A 9,165-nucleotide genomic window follows, 5' to 3' on the forward strand; every position below is an offset into this window, starting at 1 on the left:
TTCTTCAAGACAGGGACATGTTGGTTTGTTGTTGTTTTAGCATAGCCAGGAATGCTAACAAGGTGAATTGATTTGAAAAAGAACAATTTTGTTGTCTTCTTTGAAATATGTATCTTCTATCCTCTCTTTTGGATTTGTGGGATGAAACAAATGTGTGAGTTAATTTAAATAGTTTTCTGACTGTATATGTGTTTGCAAATTGGAATTTGTGGATAAATGTCTGGGATGTTAGCACTAGTCCTTGAGAATAACTGTTATGTTAATTTTAAACAAAACAAAACGGGAACGCTAGCTTGTTCTTGATCATTAGTTTTAATTTGGTTTCCATGACAATGCCATCAGACTTGTAGAGGTTTCTTAGGACACTCATAAAGACTTTACATCAAATCAGTTTCCATTCATGCACACATTCACACAATAATGATGATAAGCTCATGGATTGTAGCCACAGATGTTCTATCAAGCCATTGGCCCTTCTGACCAACAGCAGCAGGAAAGGTGGGTGAAATGTCTTGACCAAGGACACAACGCCAGAGGCCGGCCATTGCAGAGCAAACTCCACCACTGTGGCCACCGTGACCAGCATCATATGTGTTCATGTGTGTCTGTGTCAAAATGATCATCAATCAAAGCTGATTTTCAAAATCATTATTTCTTTGTGAAAATCAGCTTTTATGACTTTGGTGTCCAATTCTTGGCAAACTGGATGATTCTTTGTCCATTTTTTGGAAAAATCCACAAACATATTTAGTTTCCATGGATACATTGGATACAAGTGTCATTCAGGAAATCATGACACTTTTAATACAAAGTTGATATTCAAAATGTCTTTGTTATGACAACAAAGATATTTGTTGTCATAACAACAATTATGTTTGTCAAAACATAACAATTATGACATTTGTTGTCATAACAATTATGACAACAAATGTCATAATTGTTATGATATTATCATCATGACAGTCTCATTCACATCCCGTCAAATAAAATGTTTCCACATTTTAGGTGAGATTGTGGAGGTTTAACACTGCTTAAATAAAATCTTCTGTTAAAAGGTTATTTCTGGTTTCAGAAGATCTGTTTTGTTTATTCAGAGTTTTGGAATAAGAAGTCAGAGCTTGTTCCAGGTTTCAGAAAATGCCTCAAAAACACATTTGGTCTCCTTGGATACATTGCTTGAAATAAATCCTTAAAACTTGAAGTTTAGAAAAGTTTTTAGATATATTTCTATTATATATCTTTTCCTGTTTATAAAGTAAATGGTGTCGTTATATTTTTATTATTTTTTGATTTTATTTTTCTAAGAGATAGAAGTTTTGAATAATTAGTGGTTTACGAAATGATGTGTTGGTCCTTTTTCTATTTGTGGCTGTAATATATTTTCACGTTGATTACGTTTTCAGAAAGTATTAAAGTTATGTAAGGACTAATTTAAGTTGAATAGTAATAAATGGCTCATGTATCTTGTTTTGGTTATTAAAATAAAACTTACCTGTTCAGCAGCATTAAAGATTTGTGAGTTATAGGAAGGTAAACTGAGTCACTTGTTGCAGTATTTTATTTTATTCACACTAATAGTACAATGTAAGGTTAAAGGTATTTTATTAGCTGTTAAAAAGTCATCAAGACACAATAAAATGTCTTTCTATTTAGACATTGTCAACCCTAGGTATTGTGGTATTTTAGTGTTCTACTGAAACATTGCTTTGGGTTTTTGTGAAGGTCTTCATACTGAACTATAGTGTTTTTCTTGTTTTCCTTCACAGCTCATAGTGTAGCGCTTCCAGCAGATGGATCCCCAACGTCAGAGGAACATCAGGATGATGGTAAGGATTTGGGTAAGATGTGGTCAAATGTTGACATTTCAGGCAACATGGTTTCTGGAGATCATGGAGAGGAGTCTAGGTGTAGTTCCCCTCCGCAGTCTGTTGACTGTACTAACAGCTCCAGAGGTAGCTCCAGTCAGGATGACTGTTCTAGCAGTTCTGTTGATAGCTGTTTTAGCAGGTCTTGTGGTAGCTCTACGACCAGCTACAGTGGTAGCTCTACTCCTATCTCCAGTGAAGCTGAGGTAGGTAACGAGTTTACTAGCAGCTACGGTAGTATCAGCACTACCAGCTGCAGTCCAACAGTGGACCGTCCTTACGCTGAGCTGGAGATGGCTCAGAAGCTTGAAGAGGGCACTTCTCAGTTGACCTCACTTGAATCCACATGGATTTGTCAAGCGGGAAGAGTCCATTTTGAGCCCAGATGACTCCACACTCGCTGGTATCTCGCACCGTCATCAGGTAGGTCTGGTAGGGGATGTGACTCGTGCGCCATCCATCACCGGCTTAAACAGAAAGAGGACAAATCAAAGTGACTCTGAAGAGGAGCCCCCTGCCAAGAAGACCAGGGACGCTGTTGCAGAAGAGGAGCTCTCTTCCAAGAGGACCAGGGACAGTGAAGATGCTGAAAAGGAGCCCCCAGCAAAGAAGTCTAGGGAGAGTGAATATGCTGAAGAGGAGCCCCCAGCCAAAAGCACCAGGGAGAGTCAACCTAGAGATGGGCTCCCCTCCAAGAGGACCAGGGACAGTGGTGCTGAAGAGGAGGTCCCTGCCAAGAGGTCCAGGAACAGCGACGATGAAGAGGAACCTGTTGTCTGTCCCACCACAATACGTGGTGTGAGGATCCCGTTCCGTCATCCCCTCGCCTCAGTCCCTCTCCCTTGCCATTCTGGGTGGATCCCATTTTTTCACCCATCCGTCTTTCACCTAACAGCGCATGTGAGGATCCCATTTTGCCCTCCCCTGTCTTCAGTCCCTCACCAAGACTGCCCTGTGAAGGTCCCATTGCGTCAGTTCATTCCATCAGTCCCCCAGTCTGTGAAGATCCTGTTTTGTCATCCCCTGTCCTCAGTCGTCCACAAAGGATAGTGTGTGAGGATCCCACTGTGTCTTCCCCCGTCGTTTGTCCTTCACCGTCAACATACTGCGGGTTTCAAAGTTCGTCATTCCCTTGCATGTGTGCCTGGATGAAGTTTCAAATGGACAAAGAAGAGGAACCAGTACCATCAACATCTGGAATTGGATCTGACAGAGCTAGAGGAAGAGAGAGTTCCGGACAAGTGTGGTTTAGACCTCGCTACGACTTGTCAAGCGACGACTCTGATTAGATTGGGATCTTGAAAAACTGAAGACCTACCTGAGAAGTCCCATTACGAGACCATCTTTTCTCTGTTGTTTGTTAAAGCCGATGGCTTTCTAGCAGGACCGAGGATGCCTTAGGTAGCGTCTTGCACCGAGGCTTTTCTTTATCCCGCTGCTAGAGTTTTCATTTCAGACGTTAAGGATTCTAGCAGGACCGAGGATGCCTTAGGTAGCGTCTTGCACCGAGGCTTTTCTTTATCCCGCTGCTAGAGTTTCATTTTAGACGTTAAGGATTCTAGCAGGACCGAGGATGCTTGGGTAGCGTCTTGCACCAAGGCTTTTCTTTATCCCGCTGCTAGAGTTTTCATTTTAGATGTTGAGAATTCTGGTTGAACTGGCAATGCTGATTTTTTTTTGCTATTAATCAATGAATGTCTAGATGCTGCAGGAGGCTAATTTCAATTTGTGAGGAACAAGACCATTCTGATGAACAAAAAACACTAAAAGGACTCGGACATGGCTGGTGCATGAAAGAAAAATGCTAAAAGGAATCAGACATCGCGACAGGATTAATACAAAATCTGAAACAATCTTGCTGGGTAAAAATCAAACCTAAAAACGATTAAGATAACGTGGCTCGGGACACTGGAATTAATAAAATTGAGATAACACTGCTGCAAATTTAAGACATGAAAAATCAAAAATGGAGATAAAATATAATCGGTTGAAAGAGCGGTTTTAAAGTTATTACCTTTCTGGTCTGGACATTATAAAGTGAGGCATTTCTACGTATGAAATAACGTCGGCGACAGTAACAACAGGAGTTGATTCAAATGTTCAAAGATGACAAGTAGAAGAGAGAAATGGGCAGGTCCTTTGGATCCCGGAAATGAACTGTTGATCAACGGATCAATCATTTATCAAGTCCACATGTTAATGTCGTTAAACGCAGGTGATAATGGGTTAAATATTGGTAATGCTGCTGGGCGTCAAACCTAAAATGTCTTAGGACTGAGAAGAGACGATGCTTTTCTGGACAAATTCATCTCTCAACGGACAAATGAAATATTTCAAGCAGTGAGAAATCTAAATGTTTCAGGACTAATATGATGCCATGGTGGACAAATTAAAATGTAGAGGAAATAAAACAACCCGCGGATTACAAATAAAACTCTTTAAGGATAAAAGAAAAAGACAAGAGATAAATCTTTGGTTAAGGCTTGGTCCAGTGACTTGGACCACCATGGATATTTTCTGAGGACCACCAGGATCACCTTTCAAGCAAGGCAAAAGTAAGTATCAGTCCCAGACAGCAGCGCAGTGAGACTGCTTCTTCCAGATTCTCTGTGCTTCTGTCTCTGTTTTCCTCTCTGCTCTCACGTGTTTCATGGTGCAGTAGTGCTGCTTCCCCACACGGTGTTCTCTGATATACTACATTGTCTTCACCTGTTCCTTCATTAATCCACTCTCCCAGTTTTAATCTTTCAGGTTTTAGATGCTCTTCGTTGGATTCTTTTGTCGTTGTCCTCGTGGTTCCTGCTTGTAAGTTTTTGCATTCCACAACACATAATACTGTTTGCCTCCTTCTAGTGTGGGACCATCAGCTTTACTAGATAAACACAGAAAGAAATTCACTATTAGCAGAGTTCAAATTTACATTTAGTAATAAAAGTTTGCCTGATAATATTTTGTATTAGAGACTAAATTAAAGCTTCAAGCCAATAAGAAATAGGAAGACAGAGGAGAACATAGACAAAATGTATTATTTAGGGATTTAATGAAAAACTTTTATTCAGTAGGAAAGTAGAGAACAGGAGAGTATGTGGAGTAAAGATAAAATATTAATCTCATAAAACAAATAGTTTATATAGCCATATTTACATGTTGCAACACAGAAAGATCACAAAAAGAGAATAGACATTTAAAATACAGACACTAGTCTCTGATCACAGGTCCAGACTTCTCAGATCTCTGATGTTCTGATCATCTCAGGTTGGATCTCCTGAACTTGCAATCCTCCACCTTCAACACCACCAGTCAGGTGGAGGAAGATAAGAGAACCCAGTTGACGAAAAAAGTAAGAACATTTATATCTACTCAACATAAGGAAAACATTTCAGATCAAGCTGCATAGAGTTGAGCTTAAAGTTAGAAACTGGTTATGTCTGCTGTCCATGCATATTGTCCTCTAACTCTGTTGTCTTTTCTCTTTGTTTCTTTTCTCCGTCAACTCATGTCACATGACTTGAGTTGACCAACAATTAAAGCAGAAGACCTGCTCCACCTGCTGCTCTACTGGTTGTAAGAGATTGTGAGAAAGGTGAGGACATGATGTTGACTTGATCAGAAAGTCTCCTTCTATCATCTGGTATTTAGACTGAATGTGTTGATTCTCTAGCATCTCATGTTAAAGTTCACCTGTACAGGGGTTAAATATCAAAGAATTTGAGAAACATGATAGAAAACCCAGAGCCGGTTTCGGGTTCCAAATTCAGATTCTGCAGATCAATAATGTTTCTGATCATTCCAGGTTGGATCTCCTGAACCTGCAATCCTCCACCTTCAACACCACCGGTCAGGTGGAGGAAGATAAGAGAACCAAGTTGACGAAAAAAGTAAGAACATTTATATCTACACAACTTAACTAAACATTTCAGATAAAGCTGCATAGAGTTGAGCTGAGATTTATAATCTAGTTCTGTATTTTTCTCTTTAACTCTGTTGTCTTTTCTCTTTGTTTCTTTTCTCCGTCAACTCATGTCACATGACTTGAGTTGACCAACAATTAAAGCAGAAGACCTGCTCCACCTGCTGCTCTACTGGTTGTAAGAGATTGTGGGAAAGGTGAGGACATGATGATGACTTGATCAGAAAGTCTCCTTCTATCATCTGGTATTTAGACTGAAATGAAGGAATGTGTGTCTCATCATGTGTTGGTTCTCTAGCAACAGCACTGGACCAATCAGCAGAGAGAAGACACAGAAAATCCTGCTGGAAATCCAGAGAAGTTTCCTGATGCATCAGGGGGACAGCTGAGGACGAGACACAGAATAAAGAGACTGAGATCATGTGAAGTGGATCATCATCAACCTGCAATCCTCCACCTTCAACACCACCGGTCAGGTGGAGGAAGATAAGAAAACCCAGTTGACGAAAAAAGTAAGAACATTTATATCTACTCAACATAAGGAAACATTTCAGATCAAGCTGCATAGAGTTGAGCTTAAAGTTAGAAAACTGGTTATGTCTGCTGTCCATGCATATTGTCCTCTAACTCTGTTGTCTTTTCTCTTTGTTTCATTTCTCTGTCAACTCATGTCACATGACCTGAGTTGACCAACAATTAAAGTAGAAGACCTGCTCCACCTGATGACCAGAAACATTGTTGATCTGCAGAATCTGAATTTTCCAACAATATAATTATTGTTGGAAAATGTTGTAATGCTTAATTATATTTATGTAATCAGAAATTGTTACAATAAAAAGTGACATACTAACGTGTGATTGATTTTTTTTATTTGTTTTGACCAATTATTTTTGAAAACTGCCAAACAGGCAACAAATTAAGCAGATGTTAAATAAAAGAGAAAAACAACAAGAACAAAAACAGGTTTTTAGGAAGGTGGTGCATGACATCCGGTTCACCAGATGCACCGTGAGACAGTTTAGCAGGCCTGATGGTATTTTATTCCATCTTTCCCTGCTTTCATCAATGTCACATTGCAGCAAACTATGAACACAAACCACACTAGACATGTCTGATCATGTCTCTCCTTCAGATCATTCATCAGATCATCCAGAACTGGAACTAACAACAAACCAGAATTATAACAAATTCAGAAAAATTTCAGAGAAGACAAACAGTCAAGAATGATGTCATTGGTTTCCATAAAAGTGATCAGTTCTTAAATATGCTCGTTAAAGAGCAAAGGTCATGAAACTATGTCTTAATCAGATCCTCTACTGAGAGCGAGTCCAGCACCAACGCTGTAAAAGAAAATAGAGCAGAATAGAAATTGTTTTGCTGTTCAAAAATGGGAGAAACTAACAATGTAACAGAATTAAAGCAGATGGGTTCACATAAAGACAGGAGTTAGCAAAAGGTGCTTCAAAAGAACTTTTGTTTTTACAGAATTTGAAGCTAATTCCATGCAATGATCTTTATATTGGACAATAAATATTGAATTTCCTGTCTGACTATCATTCAGTAGTTGACTAATGCCGGGCATTACTAGATCATAGATGTGGCAATGTTTGTGTGGCACCAAGCTACACTTAGAGGCCCTTTAGAATGACTAGTATCAAGATAACAATTCAACATTAAAAATAAATATATGATACATAATAATAAATGTTTTTGCCTTGTAAGAGTGATTTGTAACTGAACTATGCAGTACAACACAAGCTGTTCTGCATGAATCTTTGACTATTTAACTGCTGCAATCTGCAACTTCTGTGGACAATTTCTCTGACGCACCAGCGCGCGCATTCGTCATTGAGCCTTCGTCAATGGAAGTCATGGAAACGACGTCAGTCTCGGCAACCCGATAAATGACGCTGACCTCCTGGAATCTTCCCCTTTGCTACGAGACTTTTGAAGGAGACGCCAGAAGACGCATAACGCCTCGGAAGGTCTGAACCTTTGGACAAGTCTGCTTTGCAAAACTCGCTCAAGAAGTTCTTGGTGGAAAACGCATTTGCTGAAGAAGCCGAAAACCCGCGAAGATGGATCCTGGAACGGAGAAGCACCAGCAGGGTGATCAGCTGGAAGGTTAATATCATTATTCTACTGTTTTTAATAAACAAAAGCAACTTATTACTAACATAACAATGAATTGTTTAGTTTATTTTGTGTTTGTGTCCGGTTTTATAAAGAAATAGTGCCTGCTGAACAAAAAAGACAAGTAGCATTCTTGCTAGCATAGATCTTCTTAGCCTTTTTCTTGACTCAGTTTCCAGGAAATGTCAGGAATATTAAACTGTGGTGTCGTGATTGAAGTATTATATGTATTTTACCTAATTATAGTCAAAAGTGTTGAATTAATGTCAAATGCTTAAAAAAATTGACAGTTATTTTTTGAAAAATGCAAATAAACACATAGTTTCCATGGATACTCTAAATAAAATACAGCTATTTTATGCTACTTAAAAAAAAAAGATTTATCAACATGTATTTTCCCCTTTGATAGCCTTAATCGTTTAGTTTGATCATTTCTTCAAGACAGGGACATGTTGGTTTGTTGTTGTTTTAGCATAGCCAGGAATGCTAACAAGGTGAATTGATTTGAAAAAGAACAATTTTGTTGTCTTCTTTGAAATAGTATCTTCAATCCTCTCTTTGGATTTGTGGGATGAAACAAATGTGTGAGTTAATTTAAATAGTTTTCTGACTGTATATGTGTTTGCAAATTGGAATTTGTGGATAAATGTCTGGGCTGTTAGCACTAGTCCTTGAGAATAACTGTTATGTTAATTTTAAACAAAACAAAACGGGAACGCTAGCTTGTTCTTGATCATTAGTTTTTAATTTGGTTTCCATGACAATGCCATCAGACTTGTAGAGGTTTCTTAGGACACTCATAAAGACTTTACATCAAATCACTAGTTTCCATTCATGCACACATTCACACAATAATGATGATAAGCTCATGGATTGTAGCCACAGATGTTCTATCAAGCCATTGGCCCTTCTGACCAACAGCAGCAGGAAAGGTGGGTGAAATGTCTTGACCAAGGACACAACGCCAGAGGCCGGCCCATTGCAGAGCAAACTCCACCACTGTGGCCACCGTGACCAGCATCATATGTGTTCATGTGTGTCTGTGTCAAAATGATCATCAATCAAAGCTGATTTTCAAAAACAAAATTGTTATTTCTTTGTGAAAATCAGCTTTTATGACTTTGGTGTCCAATTCTTGGCAAACTGGATGATTCTTTGTCCATTTTTTGGAAAAAATCCACAAAACATATTTAGTTTCCATGGATACATTGGATACAAGTGTCATTCAGGAAATCATGACACTTTTAATACAAAGTT

Source organism: Poeciliopsis prolifica, unplaced genomic scaffold (assembly GCF_027474105.1).
Source record: "Poeciliopsis prolifica strain line A6 unplaced genomic scaffold, Auburn_PproV2 SCAFFOLD008, whole genome shotgun sequence".
Classification (NCBI taxonomy): domain Eukaryota; kingdom Metazoa; phylum Chordata; class Actinopteri; order Cyprinodontiformes; family Poeciliidae; genus Poeciliopsis; species Poeciliopsis prolifica.